Consider the following 18,711-nt stretch of genomic DNA (forward strand, 5'->3'; position numbering starts at 1 on the left):
CCGTATAGCTTCCGAGATCTGACAAGATCGGGCAAGATCGGGCAAGATCGGGCGCGTTCAGGACGGTGTGGCCGCAAGCCAAGAGGCCGGGCTGCATGATGTCTCTTAAAGGCTGGCGGGTATTGACGGAACTTCCAGCAAAAAATAAAAAATTAATAATTAGAAAAATGGAGGGAAAAATATCAGTGCAGGACAGGGTGTTGAAAGTAGCCGGGTACATGTACAATTCTTCAATTATATCTCCTCCAGACTGAATGAGAGTATTAAGAGCTACGCTGAAGTTACCCAGGAGATGTAAAAAGCTTGCAGCACCAGGTATTTCCAGGAGGTCTCACATTCAAGTACTGACCAGGTCCTGCCCCGTTTAGCTTCCGAGATCTTACGAGATTGGGCGCGTTCAGGACGGTGTGGCCGCAAGCCGAGATGCCTGGCTGCGTGATGTCTCTTAAAGGCTGGCGGGTATTGACGGAACTGCCAGCAAAAAAAAAAAAAAAAATAGAGGGAAATATACCAGTGCAGCAAAGGGTGTTGAAAGTAGCCGGGTACGTGTACAATTCTTCAATTATATCTCCTGGAGACAGAAAGAGAGTATTAAGAGCTACGATGAAGTTACCCAGGAGACGTAAAAAGATTGCAGTACCTGGTATTTCTAGGAGGTCTCCCATCCATGTACTGACCAGGCCCTGCCCCGTTTAGCTTCCGAGATCTGACGAGATCGGGCGCATTCAGGACGGTGTGGCCACAAGCCGAAAGGCCTGGCTGCATGATGTCTCTTAAAGGTTGGCGGGTATTGACGGAACTTCCAGCAAAAAAAAAATATATAAAAAGAAAAAAGAAAAATGGATGGAAAAATATCAGTGCAGCAAAGGGTGTTGACAGTAGCTGGATACGTGTACAATACTTCAATTATATCTCCTCCAGACAGAGAGAGAGTATTAAGAGCTACGATAAAGTTACCCAGGAGACGTAAAAGCTTGCAGCACTAGGTATTTCCAGGAGGTCTCACATTCATGTACTGACCAGGTCCTGCCCCGTTTAGCTTCCGAGATCTGACGAGATCGGGCGCGTTCAGGATGGTGTGGCCGCAAGCCAAGATGCCTGGCTGCATGATGTCTCTTAAAGGCTGGCGGGTATTGACGGAACTGCCAGCAAAAAAAAAAAAAGAAAAATAGAGGGAAATATACCAGTGCAGCAAAGGGTGTTGAAAGTAGCCGGGTACGTGTACAATTCTTCAATTATATCTCCTGGAGACAGAAAGAGAGTATTAAGAGCTACGATGAAGTTACCCAGGAGACGTAAAAAGCTTGCAGCACCTGGTATTTCTAGGAGGTCTCCCATCCAAGTACTGACCAGGCCCTGCCCCGTTTAGCTTCCAAGATCTGACGAGATCGGGCGCATTCAGGACGGTGTGGCCACAGGACGGTGTGGCCACAAGCCGAAAGGCCTGGCTGCATGATGTCTCTTAAAGGCTGGCGGGTATTGACGGAACTGCCAGCAAAAAAAAAAAAGAAAAATGGAGGGAAAAATATCAGTGCAGGACAGGGTGTTGAAAGTAGCCGGGTACATGTACAATTCTTCAATTATATCTCCTCCAGACTGAATGAGAGTATTAAGAGCTACGCTGAAGTTACCCAGGAGATGTAAAAAGCTTTCAGCACCTGGTATTTCCAGGAGGTCAGCCATCCAATTACTGACCAGGCCCTGCCCAGTTTTTCTTCTGAGATCTTACGTCTTCAGGACGGTGTGGCCTCAAGCCAAGAGGCCTGGCTGCATGATGTCTCTTAAAGGCTGGAGGGTATTGATGGAACTTCCAGCAAAAAAAAAAAAAAAAAAAAAAAAAAAAGAAAAATGGATGGAAAAATATCAGTGCAGCAAAGGGTGTTGACAGTAGCTGGATACGTGTACAATACTTCAATTATATCTCCTCCAGACAGAGAGAGAGTATTAAGAGCTACGATAAAGTTACCCAGGAGACGTAAAAGCTTGCAGCACTAGGTATTTCCAGGAGGTCTCCCATCCATGTACTGACCAGGCCCTGCCCCGTTTAGCTTCCGAGATCTGACGAGATCGGGCGCATTCAGGACGGTGTGGCCACAAGCCGAAAGGCCTGGCTGCATGATGTCTCTTAAAGGTTGGCGGGTATTGACGGAACTTCCAGCAAAAAAAAAATATATAAAAAGAAAAAAGAAAAATGGATGGAAAAATATCAGTGCAGCAAAGGGTGTTGACAGTAGCTGGATACGTGTACAATACTTCAATTATATCTCCTCCAGACAGAGAGAGAGTATTAAGAGCTACGATAAAGTTACCCAGGAGACGTAAAAGCTTGCAGCACTAGGTATTTCCAGGAGGTCTCACATTCATGTACTGACCAGGTCCTGCCCCGTTTAGCTTCCGAGATCTGACGAGATCGGGCGCGTTCAGGATGGTGTGGACGCAAGCCAAGATGCCTGGCTGCATGATGTCTCTTAAAGGCTGGCGGGTATTGACGGAACTGCCAGCAAAAAAAAAAAAGAAAAATAGAGGGAAATATACCAGTGCAGCAAAGGGTGTTGAAAGTAGCCGGGTACGTGTGCAATTCTTCAATTATATCTCCTGGAGACAGAAAGAGAGTATTAAGAGCTACGATGAAGTTACCCAGGAGACGTAAAAAGCTTGCAGCACCTGGTATTTCTAGGAGGTCTCCCATCCAAGTACTGACCAGGCCCTGCCCCGTTTAGCTTCCGAGATCTGACGAGATCGGGCGCATTCAGGACGGTGTGGCCACAAGCCGAAAGGCCTGGCTGCATGATGTCTCTTAAAGGTTGGCGGGTATTGACGGAACTTCCAGCAAAAAAAAAAAAAAAAAAGAAAAATGGATGGAAAAATATCAGTGCAGCAAATGGTGTTGACAGTAGCTGGGTACGTGTACAATACTTCAATTATATCTCCTCCAGACAGAAAGAGAGAATTAAGAGCTACGATGAAGTTACCCAGGAGACGTAAAAAGTTTGCAGCACCTCGTATTTCCAGAAGGTCACCCATAAAAGTACTGACCAGGCCCTGCCCCGTTTAAATTCCGAGATCTGACGAGATCGGGCGCGTTCAGGACGGTGTGGCCGCAAGCCAAGAGGCCTGGCTGCATGATGTCTCTTAATGGCTGGCGGGTATTGACAGAACTTCCAGAAAAAAAAAAAAAAAAAGAAAAATGGAGGGAAAAATATCAGTGCAGCAATGGGTGTTGAAAGTAGCCGGGTACGTGTACAATACTTCAATTATATCTCCTCCAGACAGATAGAGAGTATTAAGAGCTACGATAAAGTTACCCAGGAGACGTAAAAGCTTGCAGCACCAGGTATTTCCAGGAGGTCTCACATTCAAGTACTGACCAGGTCCTGCCCCGTTTAGCTTCCGAGATCTGACGAGATCGGGCGCGTTCAGGACGGTGTGGCCGCAAGCCGTGATGTCTGGCTGCATGATGTCTCTTAAAAGCTGGCGGGTATTGACGGAACTGCCAGCAAAAAAAAAAAGAAAAATAGAGGGAAATATACCAGTGCAGCAAAGGATGTTGAAAGTAGCCGGGTACGTGTACAATTCTTCAATTATATCTCCTGGAGACAGAAAGAGAGTATTAAGAGCTACGATGAAGTTACCCAGGAGACGTAAAAAGCTTGCAGCACCTGGTATTTCTAGGAGGTCTCCCATCCAAGTACTGACCAGGCCCTGCCCCGTTTAGCTTCCGAGATCTGACGAGATCGGGCGCATTCAGGACGGTGTGGCCGCAAGCCGAGAGGCCTGGCTGCATGATGTCTCTTAAAGGTTGGCGGGTATTGACGGAACTTCCAGCAAAAAAAAAAAAAAAAAAGAAAAATGGATGGAAAAATATCAGTGCAGCAAATGTTGTTGACAGTAGCTGTGTGCGTGTACAATACTTCAATTATATCTCCTCCAGACAGATAGAGAGTATTAAGAGCTACGATAAAGTTACCCAGGAGACGTAAAAGCTTGCAGCACCAGGTATTTCCAGGAGGTCTCACATTCATGTACTGACCAGGTCCTGCCCCGTTTAGCTTCCGAGATCTGACGAGATCGGGCGCGTTCAGGATGGTGTGGCCGCAAGCCGAGATGCCTGGCTGCATGATGTCTCTTAAAGGCTGGCGGGTATTGACGGAATTTCCAGCAAAAAAAAAAAAAAAAAAATAGAAAAATGGAGGGAAAAATATCAGTACAGGAAAGGGTGTTGAAAGTAGCCGGGTACGTGTACAATTCTTCAATTATATCTCCTGGAGACAGAAAGAGAGTATTAAGAGCTACGATGAAGTTACCCAGGAGACGTAAAAAGCTTGCAGCACCTGGTATTTCTAGGAGGTCTCCCATCCAAGTACTGACCAGGCGCTGCCCCGTTTAGCTTCCGAGATCTGACGAGATCGGGCGCATTCAGGACGGTGTGGCCACAAGCCGAAAGGCCTGGCTGCATGATGTCTCTTAAAGGTTGGCGGGTATTGACGGAACTTCCAGCAAAAAAAAAAAAAAAAAAAATAGAAAAATGGAGGGAAAAATATCAGTGCAGGAAAGGGTGTTGAAAGTAGCCAGGTACGTGTACAATTCTTCAATTATATCTCCTGCAGACTGAAAGAGAGTATTAAGAGCTACGATAAAGTTACCCAGGAGACGTAAAAGCTTGCAGCACCTGGTATTTCCAGGAGGTCTCACATTCAAGTACTGACCAGGTCCTGCCCTGTTTAGCTTCCGAGATCTGACAATATCATGCGCGTTCAGGACGGTGTGGCCGAAAGCCGAGAGGCCTGGCTGCATGATGTCTCTTTAAGGCTGGCGGGTATTGACGGAACTTCCAGCAAAAAAAAAAAGAAAAAAGAAAAATGGAGGGAAAAATATCAGTGCAGCAAAGGGTTTTGAAAGTAGCCGGGTACGTGTACAATTCTTCAATAATATCTCCTACAGACTGAAAGAGAGTATTAAGAGCTATGATGAAGTTACCCAGGAGACGTAAAAAGCTTGCAGCACCTGGTATTTCCAGGAGGTCACCCATCCAAGTACTGACCAGGCCCTGCCCCGTTAGCTTCCGAGATCTGATGAGATCGGGCGCGTTCAGGACGGTGTGGCCGCAAGCCAAGAGGCTTGGCTGCATGATGTCTCTTAATGGCTGGCGGGTATTGACGGAACTTCCAGCAAAAAAAAAAAAAAAAAAAAAAGAAAAAGAAAAATGGAGGGAAAAATATCAGTGCAGTAATGGGTTTTGAAAGTAGCCGGGTACGTGTACAATTCTTCAATTATATCTCCTCCAGACAGAAAGAGAGTATTAAGAGCTACGATGAAGTTACCCAGGAGACGTAAAAAGCTTGCAGCACCTGGTATTTCTAGGAGGTCAGCCATCCAAGTACTGACCAGGCCCTGCCCTGTTTAGCTTCCGAGATATGATGAGATCAGGCGCGTTCAGGACGGTGTGGCCGCAAGCCAAGAGGCCTGGCTGCATGATGTCTCTTAAAGGCTGGCAAGTATTGACGGAACTTCCAGCAAAAAAAAAAAAAAAAAAAAAATAGAAAAATGGAGGGAAAAATATCAGTGCAGCAAAGGGTGTTGAAAGTAGCCGGGTACGTGTACAATTCTTCAATTATATCTCCTCCAGACAGAAAGAGAAAATTAAGAGCTACGATAAAGTTACCCAGGAGACGTAAAAGCTTGCAGCACCAGGTATTTCCAGGAGGTCTCCCATCCAAGTACTGACCAGGTCCTGCCCCGTTTAGCTTCCGAGACCTTACAAGATCGGGCGCGTTCAGGACGGTGTGGCCGCAAGCCGAGAGGCCTGGCTGCATAATGTCTCTTAAAGGTTGGCGGGTATTGACGGAACTTCCAGCAAAAAAAAAAAAAAAAAAAAAAAAAAGAAAAATGGATGGAAAAATATCAGTGCAGCAAAGGATGTTGACAGTAGCTGGGTACGTGTACAATACTTCAATTATATCTCCTCCAGACAGATAGAGAGTATTAAGAGCTACGATAAAGTTACCCAGGAGACGTAAAAGCTTGCAGCACCAGGTATTTCCAGGAGGTCTCACATTCATGTACTGACCAGGTCCTGCCCCGTTCAGCTTCCGAGATCTGACGAGATCGGGCGCGTTCAGGATGGTGTGGCCGCAAGCCGAGATGCCTTGCTGCATGATGTCTCTTAAAGGCTGGCGGGTATTGACGGAACTTCCAGCAAAAAAAAAAAAAAAAAAAAAGAAAAATGGAGGGAAAAATATCAGTGCAGCAAAGGCTGTTGAAAGTAGCCGGGTACATGTACAATTCTTCAATTATATCTCCTCCAGACAGAAAGAGAGAATTAAGAGCTACGATGAAGTTACCCAGGAGACGTAAAAAGTTTGCAGCACCTCGTATTTCCAGAAGGTAACCCATAAGAGTACTGACCAGGCCCTGCCCCGTTTAAATTCCGAGATCTGACGAGATCGGGCGCGTTCAGGACGGTGTGGCCGCAAGCCAAGAGACCTGGCTGCATGATGTCTCTTAAAGGCTGGCAAGTATTGACGGAACTTCCAGCAAAAAAAAAAAAAAAAAAAAATAGAAAAATGGATGGAAAAATATCAGTGCAGCAAAGGGTGTTGAAAGTAGCCGGGTACGTGTACAATTCTTCAATTATATCTCCTCCAGACAGAAAGAGAGAATTAAGAGCTACGATGAAGTTACCCAGGAGACGTAAAAAGTTTGCAGCACCTCGTATTTCCAGAAGGTAACCCATAAGAGTACTGACCAGGCCCTGCCCCGTTTAAATTCCGAGATCTGACGAGATCGGGCGCGTTCAGGACGGTGTGGCCGCAAGCCAAGATGCCTGGCTGCATGATGTCTCTTAAAGGCTGGCGGGTATTGACGGAACTGCCAGCAAAAAAAAAAACGAAAAATAGAGGGAAATATACCAGTGCAGCAAAGGGTGTTGAAAGTAGCCTAGTACGTGTACAATTCTTCAATTATATCTCCTGGAGACAGATAGAGAGTATTAAGAGCTACGATGAAGTTACCCAGGAGACGTAAAAGGCTTGCAGCACCTGGTATTTCTAGGAGGTCTCCCATCCAAGTACTGACCAGGCCCTGCCCCGTTTAGCTTCCGAGATCTGACGAGATCGGGCGCATTCAGGACGGTGTGGCCGCAAGCCGAGAGGCCTGGCTGCATGATGTCTCTTAAAGGTTGGCGGGTATTGACGGAACTTCCAGCAAAAAAAAAAAAAAAAAAGAAAAATGGATGGAAAAATATCAGTGCAGCAAAGGGTGTTGACAGTAGCTGGGTACGTGTACAATACTTCAATTATATCTCCTCCAGACAGATAGAGAGTATTAAGAGCTACGATAAAGTTACCCAGGAGACGTAAAAGCTTGCAGCACCAGGTATTTCCAGGAGGTCTCACATTCATGTACCGACCAGGTCCTGCCCCGTTTAGCTTCCAAGATCTGACGAGATCGGGCGAGTTCAGGATGTCGTGGCCGCAAGCCGAGACGCCTGGCTGCATGATGTCTCTTAAAGGCTGGCGGGTATTGACGGAATTTCCAGCAAAAAAAAAAAATAGAAAAATGGAGGGAAAAATATCAGTGCAGGAAAGGGTGTTGAAAGTAGCCGGGTACGTGTACAATTCTTCAATTATATCTCCTGGAGACAGAAAGAGAGTATTAAGAGCTACGATGAAGTTACCCAGGAGACGTAAAAAGCTTGCAGCACCTGGTATTTCTAGGAGGTCAGCCATCCAAGTACTGACCAGGCCCTGCCCCGTTTAGCTTCCGAGATCTGACGAGATCTTGCGTCTTCAGGACGGTGTGGCCTCAAGCCAAGAGGCCTGGCTGCATGATGTCTCTTAAAGGCTGGAGGGTATTGATGGAACTTCCAGCAAAAAACAAAAGAAAAAAGAAAAATGGAGGGAAAAATATCAGTGCAGCAAAGCGTGTTGAAGGTAGCCGGGTACGTGTACAATTCTTCAATTATATCTCCTCCAGACAGATAGAGAGTATTAAGAGCTACGATAAAGTTACCCAGGAGACGTAAAAGCTTGCAGCACCAGGTATTTCCAGGAGGTCTCACATTCAAGTACTGACCAGGTCCTGCCCCGTTTAGCTTCCGAGATCTGACGAGATCGGGCGCGTTCAGGACGGTGTGGCCGCAAGCCGAGATGTCTGGCTGCATGATGTCTCTTAAAGGCTGGCGGGTATTGACGGAACTTCCAGCAAAATATAAAAAATAAATAAATAGAAAAATGGAGGGACAAATATCAGTGCAGGACAGGGTTTTGAAAGTAGCCGGGTACGTGTACATTTCTTCAATTATATATTCTCCAGACAGAAAGAGAGTATTAAGAGCTACGATGAAGTTTCCCAGGAGACGTAAAAAGTTGGCAGCACCTGGTATTTCCAGAAGATCTCCCATCCAAGTACTGACCAGGTCCTGCCCCGTTTAGTTTCCGAGATCTTCCGAGATCGGGCTCGTTCAGGACTGTGTGTCCGCAAGCCGAGAGGCCTGGTTGCATGATGTCTCTTAAAGGCTGGCGGATATTGACGGAACTTCCAGAAAAAATAATAAAGAAAAAGAAAAATGGAGGGAAAAATATCAGTGCAGCAATGGGTGTTGAAAGTAGCCGGGTATGTGTACAATACTTCAATTATATCTCCTCCAGACTGAATGAGAGTATTAAGAGCTACGCTGAAGTTACCCAGGAGATGTAAAAAGCTTGCAGCACCTGGTATTTCCAGGAGGTCACCCATCCAATTACTGACCAGGCCCTGCCCAGTTTTTCTTCCGAGATCTGACGAGATCTTGCGTCTTCAGGACGGTGTGGCCTCAAGCCAAGAGGCCTGGCTGCATGATGTCTCTTAAAGGCTGGCGGGTATCAACGGAACTGCCAGCAAAAAAAAAAAAGAAAAATAGAGGGAAAAATACCAGTGCAGCAAAGGGTTTTGAAAGTAGCCGGGTACGTGTACAATTCTTCAATTATATATTCTCCAGACTGAAAGAGAGTATTAAGAGCTACGATGAAGTTTCCCAGGAGACGTAAAAAGTTGGCAGCACCTGGTATTTCCAGAAGATCTCCCATCCAAGTACTGACCAGGTCCTGCCCCGTTTAGTTTCCGAGATCTTCCGAGATCGGGTTTGTTCAGGACTGTGTGTCCGCAAGCCGAGAGGCCAGGTTGCATGATGTCTCTTAAAGGCTGGCGGATATTGACGGAACTTCCAGAAAAAATAATAAAGAAAAAGAAAAATGGAGGGAAAAATATCAGTGCAGCAATGGGTGTTGAAAGTAGCCGGGTACGTGTACAATACTTCAATTATATCTCCTCCAGACAGAAAGAGAGTATTAAGAGCTACGATAAACTTACCCAGCAGACGTAAAAAGCTTGCAGCACCTGGTATTTCCAGGAAGTCTCCCATACAAGTACTGACCAGGCCCTGCCCCACTCAGTTTCCGAGATCTTACGAGATCGGGCGCGTTCAGGACGGTGTGGCCGCAAGCCGAGATGCCTGGCTGCATGATGTCTCTTAAAGGCTGGCGGGTATTGACGGAACTGCCAGCAAAAAAAAAAAGAGAAATGGAGGGAGAAATACCAGTGCAGCAAAGGGTGTTGAAAGTAGCCGGGTACGTGTACAATACTTGAATTATATCTCCTCTAGACAGAAAGAGAGTATTAAGAGCTACGATGAAGTTACCCAAGAGACGTAAAAGCCTGCAGCACCAGGTATTTCCAGGAGGTCTCACATTCAAGTACTGACCAGGTCCTGCCCCGTTTAGCTTCCGAGATCTGACGAGATCGGGCGCGTTCAGGATGGTGTGGCCGCAAGCCAAGACGCCTGGCTGCATGATGTCTCTTAAAGGCTGGCGGGTATTGACGGAACTGCCAGCAAAAAAAAAAAAAAAAAATAGAGGGAAAAATACCAGTGCAGCAAAGGCTGATGAAAGTAGCCGGGTACGTGTACAATTTCTCAATTATAACACCTCCAGACAGATAGAGAGTATTAAGAGCTACGATGAAGTTTCCCAGGAGACGTAAAAAGCTTGCAGCACCAGGTATTTCCTGGAGGTCTCCCATCCAAGTACTGATCAGGCCCTGCCCCGTTTAGCTTCCGAGATCTAACGAGATCAGGCGCGTTCAGGACAATGTGGCCGCAAGCCAAGAGGCCTGGCTGCATGATGTCTCTTAAAGGCTGGCGGGTATTGACGGAACTTCCAGCAAGAAAAAAAAAAAAAAAAAAGAAAAATGGAGGGAAAAATATCAGTGCAGCAAAGGCTGTTGAAAGTAGCCGGGTACATGTACAATTCTTCAATTATATCTCCTCCAGACAGAAAGAGAGAATTAAGAGCTACGATGAAGTTACCCAGGAGACGTAAAAAGTTTGCAGCACCTCGTATTTCCAGAAGGTAACCCATAAAAGTACTGACCAGGCCCTGCCCCGTTTAAATTCTGAGATCTGACGAGATCGGGCGCGTTCAGGACGGTGTGGCCGCAAGCCGAGAGGCCTGGCTGCATGATGTCTCTTAATGGCTGGCGGGTATTGACGGAACTTCCAGCAAAATAAAAAAAAAAAAAAAAAGAAAAAGAAAAATGGAGGGAAAAATATCAGTGCAGTAATGGGTTTTGAAAGTAGCCGGGTACGTGTACAATTCTTCAATTATATCTCCTCCAGACAGAAAGAGAGTATTAAGAGCTACGATGAAGTTACCCAGGAGACGTAAAAAGCTTGCAGCACCTGGTATTTCTAGGAGGTCAGCCATCCAAGTACTGACCAGGCCCTGCCCCGTTTAGCTTCCGAGATATGATGAGATCAGGCGCGTTCAGGACGGTGTGGCCGCAAGCCAAGAGGCCTGGCTGCATGATGTCTCTTAAAGGCTGGCAAGTATTGACGGAACTTCCAGCAGAAAAAAAAAAAAAAAAAAAATAGAAAAATGGAGGGAAAAATATCAGTGCAGCAAAGGGTGTTGAAAGTAGCCGGATACGTGTTCAATTCTTCAATTATATCTCCTCCAGACAGAAAGAGAGAATTAAGAGCTACGATAAAGTTACCCAGGAGACGTAAAAGCTTGCAGCACCAGGTATTTCCAGGAGGTCTCCCATCCAAGTACTGACCAGGTCCTGCCCCGTTTAGCTTCCGAGATCTTACAAGATCGGGCGCGTTCAGGACGGTGTGGCCGCAAGCCAAGAGGCCTGGCTGCATGAAGTCTCTTAAAGGTTGGCGGGTATTGACGGAACTTCCAGCAAAAAAAAAAAAAAAAAGAAAAATGGATGGAAAAATATCAGTGCAGCAAAGGATGTTGACAGTAGCTGGGTACGTGTACAATACTTCAATTATATCTCCTCCAGACAGATAGAGAGTATTAAGAGCTACGATAAAGTTACCCAGGAGACGTAAAAGCTTGCAGCACCAGGTATTTCCAGGAGGTCTCACATTCATGTACTGACCAGGTCCTGCCCCGTTCAGCTTCCGAGATCTGACGAGATCGGGCGCGTTCAGGATGGTGTGGCCGCAAGCCGAGATGCCTGGCTGCATGATGTCTCTTAAAGGCTGACGGGTATTGACGGAACTGCCAGCAAAAAAAAAAAACGAAAAATAGAGGGAAATATACCAGTGCAGCAAAGGGTGTTGAAAGTAGCCTAGTACGTGTACAATTCTTCAATTATATCTCCTGGAGACAGATAGAGAGTATTAAGAGCTACGATGAAGTTACCCAGGAGACGTAAAAGGCTTGCAGCACCTGGTATTTCTAGGAGGTCTCCCATCCAAGTACTGACCAGGCCCTGCCCCGTTTAGCTTCCGAGATCTGACGAGATCGGGCGCATTCAGGACGGTGTGGCCGCAAGCCGAGAGGCCTGGCTGCATGATGTCTCTTAAAGGTTGGCGGGTATTGACGGAACTTCCAGCAAAAAAAAAAAAAAAAAAGAAAAATGGATGGAAAAATATCAGTGCAGCAAAGGGTGTTGACAGTAGCTGGGTACGTGTACAGTACTTCAATTATATCTCCTCCAGACAGATAGAGAGTATTAAGAGCTACGATAAAGTTACCCAGGAGACGTAAAAGCTTGCAGCACCAGGTATTTCCAGGAGGTCTCACATTCATGTACCGACCAGGTACTGCCCCGTTTAGCTTCCAAGATCTGACGAGATCGGGCGAGTTCAGGATGTCGTGGCCGCAAGCCGAGACGCCTGGCTGCATGATGTCTCTTAAAGGCTGGCGGGTATTGACGGAATTTCCAGCAAAAAAAAAAAATAGAAAAATGGAGGGAAAAATATCAGTGCAGGAAAGGGTGTTGAAAGTAGCCGGGTACGTGTACAATTCTTCAATTATATCTCCTGGAGACAGAAAGAGAGTATTAAGAGCTACGATGAAGTTACCCAGGAGACGTAAAAATCTTGCAGCACCTGGTATTTCTAGGAGGTCAGCCATCCAAGTACTGACCAGGCCCTGCCCCGTTTAGCTTCCGAGATCTGACGAGATCTTGCGTCTTCAGGACGGTGTGGCCTCAAGCCAAGAGGCCTGGCTGCATGATGTCTCTTAAAGGCTGGAGGGTATTGATGGAACTTCCAGCAAAAAACAAAAGAAAAAAGAAAAATGGAGGGAAAAATATCAGTGCAGCAAAGCGTGTTGAAGGTAGCCGGGTACGTGTACAATTCTTCAATTATATCTCCTCCAGACAGATAGAGAGTATTAAGAGCTACGATAAAGTTACCCAGGAGACGTAAAAGCTTGCAGCACCAGGTATTTCCAGGAGGTCTCAAATTCAAGTACTGACCAGGTCCTGCCCCGTTTAGCTTCCGAGATCTGACGAGATCGGGCGCGTTCAGGACGGTGTGGCCGCAAGCCGAGATGTCTGGCTGCATGATGTCTCTTAAAGGCTGGCGGGTATTGACGGAACTTCCAGCAAAAATTAAAAAATAAATAAATAGAAAAATGGAGGGAAAAATATCAGTGCAAGACAGGGTTTTGAAAGTAGCCGGGTACGTGTACAATTCTTCAATTATATATTCTCCAGACAGAAAGAGAGTATTAAGAGCTACGATGAAGTTTCCCAGGAGACGTAAAAAGTTGGCAGCACCTGGTATTTCCAGAAGATCTCCCATCCAAGTACTGACCAGGTCCTGCCCCGTTTAGTTTCCGAGATCTTCCGAGATCGGGCTCGTTCAGGACTGTGTGTCCGCAAGCCGAGAGGCCTGGTTGCATGATGTCTCTTAAAGGCTGGCGGATATTGACGGAACTTCCAGAAAAAATAATAAAGAAAAAGAAAAATGGAGGGAAAAATATCAGTGCAGCAATGGGTGTTGAAAGTAGCCGGGTACGTGTACAATACTTCAATTATATCTCCTCCAGACAGAAAGAGAGTATTAAGAGCTACGATAAACTTATCCAGCAGACGTAAAAAGCTTGCAGCACCTGGTATTTCCAGGAGGTCTCCGATCCAAGTACTGACCAGGCCCTGCCCCGTTTAGCTTCCGAGATCTGACGAGATCGGGCGCGTTCAGGATGGTGTGGCCGCAAGCCGAGACGCCTGGCTGCATGATGTCTCTTAATGGCTGGCGGGTATTGACGGAACTTCCAGCAAAAAAAAAAAAAAAAAAAAAAGAAAAAGAAAAATGGAGGGAAAAATATCAGTGCAGTAATGGGTTTTGAAAGTAGCCGGGTACGTGTACAATTCTTCAATTATATCTCCTCCAGACAGAAAGAGAGTATTAAGAGCTACGATAAAGTTACCCAGGAGATGTAAAAGCTTGCAGCACCAGGTATTTCCAGGAGGTCTCCCATCCAAGTACTGACCAGGCCCTGCCCCGTTTAGCTTCCGAGATCTGACGAGATCTTGCATCTTCAGGACGGTGTGGCCTCAAGCCAAGAGGCCTGGCTGCATGATGTCTCTTAAAGGCTGGAGGGTATTGATGGAACTTCCAGCAAAAAACAAAAGAAAAAAGAAAAATGGAGGGAAAAATATCAGTGCAGCAAAGCGTGTTGAAGGTAGCCGGGTACGTGTACAATTCTTCAATTATATCTCCTCCAGACAGATAGAGAGTATTAAGAGCTACGATAAAGTTACCCAGGAGACGTAAAAGCTTGCAGCACCAGGTATTTCCAGGAGGTCTCACATTCAAGTACTGACCAGGTCCTGCCCCGTTTAGCTTCCGAGATCTGACGAGATCGGGCGCGTTCAGGACGGTGTGGCCGCAAGCCGAGATGTCTGGCTGCATGATGTCTCTTAAAGGCTGGCGGGTATTGACGGAACTTCCAGCAAAAAATAAAAAATAAATAAATAGAAAAATGGAGGGAAAAATATCAGTGCAGGACAGGGTGTTGAAAGTAGCCGGGTACATGTACAATTCTTCAATTATATCTCCTCCAGACTGAATGAGAGTATTAAGAGCTACGCTGAAGTTACCCAGGAGATGTAAAAAGCTTGCAGCACCTGGTATTTCCAGGAGGTCACCCATCCAATTACTGACCAGGCCCTGCCCAGTATTTCTTCCGAGATCTGACGAGATCTTGCGTCTTCAGGACGGTGTGGCCTCAAGCCAAGAGGCCTGGCTGCATGATGTCTCTTAAAGGCTGGCGGGTATCAACGGAACTGCCAGCAAAAAAAAAAAAGAAAAATAGAGGGAAAAATATCAGTGCAGGACAGGGTGTTGAAAGTAGCCGGGTACATGTACAATTCTTCAATTATATCTCCTCCAGACTGAATGAGAGAATTAAGAGCTACGATAAAGTTACCCAGGAGACGTAAAAGCTTGCAGCACCAGGTATTTCCAGGAGGTCTCCCATCCAAGTACTGACCAGGCCCTGCCACACTCAGTTTCCGAGATCTTACGAGATCGGACGCGTTCAGGACGGTGTGGCCGCAAGCCAAGATGCCTGGCTGCATGATGTCTCTTAAAGGCTGGCGGGTATTGACGGAACTGCCAGCAAAAAAAAAAAGAGAAATGGAGGGAGAAATACCAGTGCAGCAAAGGGTGTTGAAAGTAGCCGGGTACGTGTACAATACTTGAATTATATCTCCTCCAGACAGAAAGAGAGTATTAAGAGCTACGATGAAGTTACCCAGGAGACGTAAAAGCTTGCAGCACCAGGTATTTCCAGGAGGTCTCACATTCAAGTACTGACCAGGTCCTGCCCCGTTTAGCTTCCGAGATCTGACGAGATCGGGCGCGTTCAGGATGGTGTGGCCGCAAGCCGAGACGCCTGGCTGCATGATGTCTCTTAAAGGCTGGCGGGTATTGACGGAACTGCCAGAAAAAAAAAAAAAAAAAAATAGAGGGAAAAATACCAGTGCAGCAAAGGACGATGAAAGTAGCCGTGTACGTGTACAATTTCTCAATTATATCTCCTCCAGACAGATAGAGAGTATTAAGAGCTACGATGAAGTTTCCCAGGAGACGTAAAAAGTTTGCAGCACCTCGTATTTCCAGATGGTAACCCATAAGAGTACTGACCAGGCCCTGCCCCGTTTAAATTCCGAGATCTGACGAGATCGGGCGCGTTCAGGACGGTGTGGCCGCAAGCCGAGACGCCTGGCTGCATGATGTCTCTTAATGGCTGGCGGGTATTGACGGAACTTCCAGCAAAAAAAAAAAAAAAAAAAAAAGAAAAAGAAAAATGGAGGGAAAAATATCAGTGCAGTAATGGGTTTTGAAAGTAGCCGGGTACGTGTACAATTCTTCAATTATATCTCCTGGAGACAGAAAGAGAGTATTAAGAGCTACGATGAAGTTACCCAGGAGACGTAAAAAGCTTGCAGCACCTGGTATTTCTAGGAGGTCTCCCATCCAAGTACTGACCAGGCCCTGCCCCGTTTAGCTTCCGAGATCTGACGAGATCTTGCGTCTTCAGGACGGTGTGGCCTCTAGCCAAGAGGCCTGGCTGCATGATGTCTCTTAAAGGCTGGAGGGTATTGATGGAACTTCCAGCAAAAAACAAAAGAAAAAAGAAAAATGGAGGGAAAAATATCAGTGCAGCAAAGCGTGTTGAAGGTAGCCGGGTACGTGTACAATTCTTCAATTATATCTCCTCCAGACAGATAGAGAGTATTAAGAGCTACGATAAAGTTACCCAGGAGACGTAAAAGCTTGCAGCACCAGGTATTTCCAGGAGGTCTCACATTCAAGTACTGACCAGGTCCTGCCCCGTTTAGCTTCCGAGATCTGACGAGATCGGGCGCGTTCAGGACGGTGTGGCCGCAAGCCGAGATGTCTGGCTGCTTGATGTCTCTTAAAGGCTGGCGGGTATTGACGGAACTTCCAGCAAAAAATAAAAAATAAATAAATAGAAAAATGGAGGGAAAAATATCAGTGCAGGACAGGGTGTTGAAAGTAGCCGGGTACATGTACAATTCTTCAATTATATCTCCTCCAGACTGAATGAGAGTATTAAGAGCTACGCTGAAGTTACCCAGGAGATGTAAAAAGCTTGCAGCACCTGGTATTTCCAGGAGGTCACCCATCCAATTACTGACCAGGCCCTGCCCAGTTTTTCTTCCGAGATCTGACGAGATCTTGCGTCTTCAGGACGGTGTGGCCTCATGCCAAGAGGCCTGGTTGCATGATGTCTCTTAAAGGCTGGCGGGTATCAACGGAACTGCCAGCAAAAAAAAAAAAGAAAAATAGAGGGAAAAATATCAGTGCAGGACAGGGTGTTGAAAGTAGCCGGGTACATGTACAATTCTTCAATTATATCTCCTCCAGACTGAATGAGAGAATTAAGAGCTACGATAAAGTTACCCAGGAGACGTAAAAGCTTGCAGCACCAGGTATTTCCAGGAGGTCTCCCATCCAAGTACTGACCAGGTCCTGCCCCGTTTAGCTTCCGAGATCTTACAAGATCGGGCGTCTTCAGGACGGTGTGGCCTCAAGCCAAGAGGCCTGGCTGCATGATGTCTCTTAAAGGCTGGCGGGTATCAACGGAACTGCCAGCAAAAAAAAAATAGAAAAATAGAGGGAAAAATATCAGTGCAGGACAGGGTGTTGAAAGTAGCCGGGTACGTGTACAATACTTCAATTATATCTCCTCCAGACAGATAGAGAGTATTAAGAGCTACGATAAAGTTACCCAGGAGACGTAAAAGCTTGCAGCACCAGGTATTTCCAGGAGGTCTCACATTCATGTACCGACCAGGTCCTGCCCCGTTTAGCTTCCGAGATCTGACAAGATAGGGCGCGTTCAGGACGGTGTGGCCGCAAGCCGAGATGTCTGGCTGCATGATGTCTCTTAAAGGCTGGCGGGTATTGACGGAATTTCCAGCAAGAAAAAAAAAAAAAAAAAGAAAAATGGAGGGAAAAATATCAGTGCAGGAAAGGGTGTTGAAAGTAGCCGGGTACGTGTACAATTCTTCAATTATATCTTCTCCAGACAGAAAGAGAGTATTAAGAGCTACGATGAAGTTCCCCAGGAGACGTAAAATGCTGGCAGCACCTGGTATTTCCAGGAGGTCTCACATTTAAGTACTGACCAGGTCCTGCCCCGTTTAGCTTCCGAGATCTGACGAGATCGGGCGCGTTCAAGATGGTGTGGCCGCAAGCCGAGATGCCTGGCTGCATGATGTCTCTTAAAGGCTTGCGGGTATTGACGGAATTTCCAGCAAAAAAAAAAAAAAAAAAATAGAAAAATGGAGGGAAAAATATCAGTGCAGGAAAGGGTGTTGAAAGTAGCCGGGTACGTGTACAATTCTTCAATTATGTCTTCTCCAGACAGAAAGAGAGTATTAAGAGCTACGATGAAGTTCCCCAGGAGACGTTAAAAGCTGGCAGCACCTGGTATTTCCAGGAGATCTCCCATCCAAGTACTGACCAGGCCCTGCCCCGTTTAGTTTCCGAGATCTGACGAGATCGGGCGCGTTCAGGACGGTGTGGCCACAAGCCAAGAGGCCTGGCTGCATGATGTCTCTTAAAGACTGACGGGTATTGACGGAACTTCCAGCAAAAAAAAAATGGATAAAGAAAAATGGAGGGAAAAATATCAGTGCAGCAATGGGTGTTGAAAGTAGCCGGGTACGTGTACAATACTTCAATTACACTCACCTAAAGGATTATTAGGAACACCATACTAATACTGTGTTTGACCCCCTTTCACCTTCAGAAATGCCTTAATTCTACGTGGCATTGATTCAACAAGGTGCTGAAAGCATTCTTTAGAAATGTTGGCCCATATTGATAGGATAGCATCTTGCAGTTGTGGGATGCACATCCAGGGCACGAAGCTCCCGTTCCACCACATCCCAAAGATGCTCTATTGGGTTGAGATCTGGTGACTGTGGGGGCCAGTTTAGTACAGTGAACTCATTGTCATGTTCAAGAAACCAATTTGAAATGATTCGACCTTTGTGACATGGTGCATTATCCTGCTGGAAGTAGCCATCAGAGGATGGGTACATGGTGGTCATAAAGGGATGGACATGGTCAGAAACAATGCTCAGGTAGGCCGTGGCATTTAAACGATGCCCAATTAGCACTAAGGGGCCTAAAGTGTGCCAAGAAAACATCCCCCACACCATTACACCACCACCACCAGCCTGCACAGTGGTAACAAGGCATGATGGATCCATGTTCTCATTCTGTTTACGCCAAATTCTGACTCTACCATCTGAATGTCTCAACAGAAATCGAGACTCATCAGACCAGGCAACATTTTTCCAGTCTTCAACTGTCCAATTTTGGTGAGCTTGTGCAAATTGTAGCCCCTTTTTCCTATTTGTAGTGGAGATGAGTGGTACCCGGTGGGG

General features: G+C 46.3%; 7 non-coding genes and 41 pseudogenes across 7 annotated transcripts; all 48 read right to left on the reverse strand.

Moving 5' to 3' along the window:
• Positions 1 to 300: 300 nt before the first annotated feature.
• On the reverse strand, positions 301 to 419 carry LOC136739245 (uncharacterized; annotated as a pseudogene).
• A 209-nt stretch (positions 420 to 628) lies between these two features.
• LOC136739163 (uncharacterized) lies at positions 629 to 747 on the reverse strand (annotated as a pseudogene).
• Positions 748 to 971: 224 nt separating this feature from the next.
• Positions 972 to 1,090, reverse strand: LOC136739254 (uncharacterized; annotated as a pseudogene).
• A 211-nt stretch (positions 1,091 to 1,301) lies between these two features.
• On the reverse strand, positions 1,302 to 1,420 carry LOC136739170 (uncharacterized; annotated as a pseudogene).
• A 560-nt stretch (positions 1,421 to 1,980) lies between these two features.
• On the reverse strand, positions 1,981 to 2,099 carry LOC136739109 (uncharacterized; annotated as a pseudogene).
• A 224-nt stretch (positions 2,100 to 2,323) lies between these two features.
• On the reverse strand, positions 2,324 to 2,442 carry LOC136739305 (uncharacterized; annotated as a pseudogene).
• Positions 2,443 to 2,652: 210 nt separating this feature from the next.
• Positions 2,653 to 2,771, reverse strand: LOC136739242 (5S ribosomal RNA). The gene has a single exon (XR_010812839.1). It is a non-coding gene; the product is annotated as a 5S ribosomal RNA (ribosomal RNA).
• A 216-nt stretch (positions 2,772 to 2,987) lies between these two features.
• On the reverse strand, positions 2,988 to 3,106 carry LOC136739213 (uncharacterized; annotated as a pseudogene).
• A 213-nt stretch (positions 3,107 to 3,319) lies between these two features.
• On the reverse strand, positions 3,320 to 3,438 carry LOC136739121 (uncharacterized; annotated as a pseudogene).
• A 209-nt stretch (positions 3,439 to 3,647) lies between these two features.
• On the reverse strand, positions 3,648 to 3,766 carry LOC136739161 (5S ribosomal RNA). Its single transcript, XR_010812831.1, has one exon. It is a non-coding gene; the product is annotated as a 5S ribosomal RNA (ribosomal RNA).
• Positions 3,767 to 3,981: 215 nt separating this feature from the next.
• LOC136739177 (uncharacterized) lies at positions 3,982 to 4,100 on the reverse strand (annotated as a pseudogene).
• Positions 4,101 to 4,319: 219 nt separating this feature from the next.
• LOC136739119 (uncharacterized) lies at positions 4,320 to 4,438 on the reverse strand (annotated as a pseudogene).
• A 554-nt stretch (positions 4,439 to 4,992) lies between these two features.
• LOC136739323 (5S ribosomal RNA) lies at positions 4,993 to 5,110 on the reverse strand. Its single transcript, XR_010812847.1, has one exon. It is a non-coding gene; the product is annotated as a 5S ribosomal RNA (ribosomal RNA).
• Positions 5,111 to 5,336: 226 nt separating this feature from the next.
• On the reverse strand, positions 5,337 to 5,455 carry LOC136739166 (uncharacterized; annotated as a pseudogene).
• Positions 5,456 to 5,676: 221 nt separating this feature from the next.
• LOC136739133 (uncharacterized) lies at positions 5,677 to 5,795 on the reverse strand (annotated as a pseudogene).
• A 223-nt stretch (positions 5,796 to 6,018) lies between these two features.
• Positions 6,019 to 6,137, reverse strand: LOC136739261 (uncharacterized; annotated as a pseudogene).
• Positions 6,138 to 6,356: 219 nt separating this feature from the next.
• On the reverse strand, positions 6,357 to 6,475 carry LOC136739271 (uncharacterized; annotated as a pseudogene).
• A 221-nt stretch (positions 6,476 to 6,696) lies between these two features.
• On the reverse strand, positions 6,697 to 6,815 carry LOC136739272 (uncharacterized; annotated as a pseudogene).
• A 210-nt stretch (positions 6,816 to 7,025) lies between these two features.
• LOC136739102 (5S ribosomal RNA) lies at positions 7,026 to 7,144 on the reverse strand. The gene has a single exon (XR_010812825.1). It is a non-coding gene; the product is annotated as a 5S ribosomal RNA (ribosomal RNA).
• A 215-nt stretch (positions 7,145 to 7,359) lies between these two features.
• Positions 7,360 to 7,478, reverse strand: LOC136739360 (uncharacterized; annotated as a pseudogene).
• A 212-nt stretch (positions 7,479 to 7,690) lies between these two features.
• Positions 7,691 to 7,809, reverse strand: LOC136739295 (uncharacterized; annotated as a pseudogene).
• Positions 7,810 to 8,024: 215 nt separating this feature from the next.
• Positions 8,025 to 8,143, reverse strand: LOC136739122 (uncharacterized; annotated as a pseudogene).
• Positions 8,144 to 8,699: 556 nt separating this feature from the next.
• LOC136739296 (uncharacterized) lies at positions 8,700 to 8,818 on the reverse strand (annotated as a pseudogene).
• A 545-nt stretch (positions 8,819 to 9,363) lies between these two features.
• Positions 9,364 to 9,482, reverse strand: LOC136739257 (uncharacterized; annotated as a pseudogene).
• A 208-nt stretch (positions 9,483 to 9,690) lies between these two features.
• On the reverse strand, positions 9,691 to 9,809 carry LOC136739134 (uncharacterized; annotated as a pseudogene).
• A 210-nt stretch (positions 9,810 to 10,019) lies between these two features.
• On the reverse strand, positions 10,020 to 10,138 carry LOC136739148 (uncharacterized; annotated as a pseudogene).
• A 219-nt stretch (positions 10,139 to 10,357) lies between these two features.
• On the reverse strand, positions 10,358 to 10,476 carry LOC136739306 (uncharacterized; annotated as a pseudogene).
• A 226-nt stretch (positions 10,477 to 10,702) lies between these two features.
• Positions 10,703 to 10,821, reverse strand: LOC136739184 (uncharacterized; annotated as a pseudogene).
• A 221-nt stretch (positions 10,822 to 11,042) lies between these two features.
• LOC136739100 (5S ribosomal RNA) lies at positions 11,043 to 11,161 on the reverse strand. The gene has a single exon (XR_010812823.1). It is a non-coding gene; the product is annotated as a 5S ribosomal RNA (ribosomal RNA).
• Positions 11,162 to 11,375: 214 nt separating this feature from the next.
• Positions 11,376 to 11,494, reverse strand: LOC136739262 (uncharacterized; annotated as a pseudogene).
• Positions 11,495 to 11,705: 211 nt separating this feature from the next.
• On the reverse strand, positions 11,706 to 11,824 carry LOC136739115 (5S ribosomal RNA). Its single transcript, XR_010812827.1, has one exon. It is a non-coding gene; the product is annotated as a 5S ribosomal RNA (ribosomal RNA).
• Positions 11,825 to 12,039: 215 nt separating this feature from the next.
• Positions 12,040 to 12,158, reverse strand: LOC136739343 (uncharacterized; annotated as a pseudogene).
• A 212-nt stretch (positions 12,159 to 12,370) lies between these two features.
• Positions 12,371 to 12,489, reverse strand: LOC136739330 (uncharacterized; annotated as a pseudogene).
• A 215-nt stretch (positions 12,490 to 12,704) lies between these two features.
• Positions 12,705 to 12,823, reverse strand: LOC136739211 (uncharacterized; annotated as a pseudogene).
• Positions 12,824 to 13,379: 556 nt separating this feature from the next.
• Positions 13,380 to 13,498, reverse strand: LOC136739373 (5S ribosomal RNA). Its single transcript, XR_010812858.1, has one exon. It is a non-coding gene; the product is annotated as a 5S ribosomal RNA (ribosomal RNA).
• Positions 13,499 to 13,723: 225 nt separating this feature from the next.
• Positions 13,724 to 13,842, reverse strand: LOC136739256 (uncharacterized; annotated as a pseudogene).
• Positions 13,843 to 14,057: 215 nt separating this feature from the next.
• On the reverse strand, positions 14,058 to 14,176 carry LOC136739123 (uncharacterized; annotated as a pseudogene).
• Positions 14,177 to 14,397: 221 nt separating this feature from the next.
• On the reverse strand, positions 14,398 to 14,516 carry LOC136739337 (uncharacterized; annotated as a pseudogene).
• Positions 14,517 to 14,725: 209 nt separating this feature from the next.
• LOC136739279 (uncharacterized) lies at positions 14,726 to 14,844 on the reverse strand (annotated as a pseudogene).
• A 208-nt stretch (positions 14,845 to 15,052) lies between these two features.
• On the reverse strand, positions 15,053 to 15,171 carry LOC136739110 (uncharacterized; annotated as a pseudogene).
• Positions 15,172 to 15,381: 210 nt separating this feature from the next.
• LOC136739276 (uncharacterized) lies at positions 15,382 to 15,500 on the reverse strand (annotated as a pseudogene).
• A 226-nt stretch (positions 15,501 to 15,726) lies between these two features.
• Positions 15,727 to 15,845, reverse strand: LOC136739289 (uncharacterized; annotated as a pseudogene).
• A 215-nt stretch (positions 15,846 to 16,060) lies between these two features.
• On the reverse strand, positions 16,061 to 16,179 carry LOC136739125 (uncharacterized; annotated as a pseudogene).
• Positions 16,180 to 16,400: 221 nt separating this feature from the next.
• Positions 16,401 to 16,519, reverse strand: LOC136739329 (uncharacterized; annotated as a pseudogene).
• Positions 16,520 to 16,728: 209 nt separating this feature from the next.
• LOC136739203 (uncharacterized) lies at positions 16,729 to 16,847 on the reverse strand (annotated as a pseudogene).
• A 209-nt stretch (positions 16,848 to 17,056) lies between these two features.
• Positions 17,057 to 17,175, reverse strand: LOC136739344 (uncharacterized; annotated as a pseudogene).
• A 218-nt stretch (positions 17,176 to 17,393) lies between these two features.
• On the reverse strand, positions 17,394 to 17,512 carry LOC136739221 (uncharacterized; annotated as a pseudogene).
• A 219-nt stretch (positions 17,513 to 17,731) lies between these two features.
• LOC136739151 (uncharacterized) lies at positions 17,732 to 17,850 on the reverse strand (annotated as a pseudogene).
• Positions 17,851 to 18,711: the final 861 nt, after the last annotated feature.

Source organism: Amia ocellicauda, unplaced genomic scaffold, assembly GCF_036373705.1.
Source record: "Amia ocellicauda isolate fAmiCal2 unplaced genomic scaffold, fAmiCal2.hap1 HAP1_SCAFFOLD_60, whole genome shotgun sequence".
Classification (NCBI taxonomy): domain Eukaryota; kingdom Metazoa; phylum Chordata; class Actinopteri; order Amiiformes; family Amiidae; genus Amia; species Amia ocellicauda.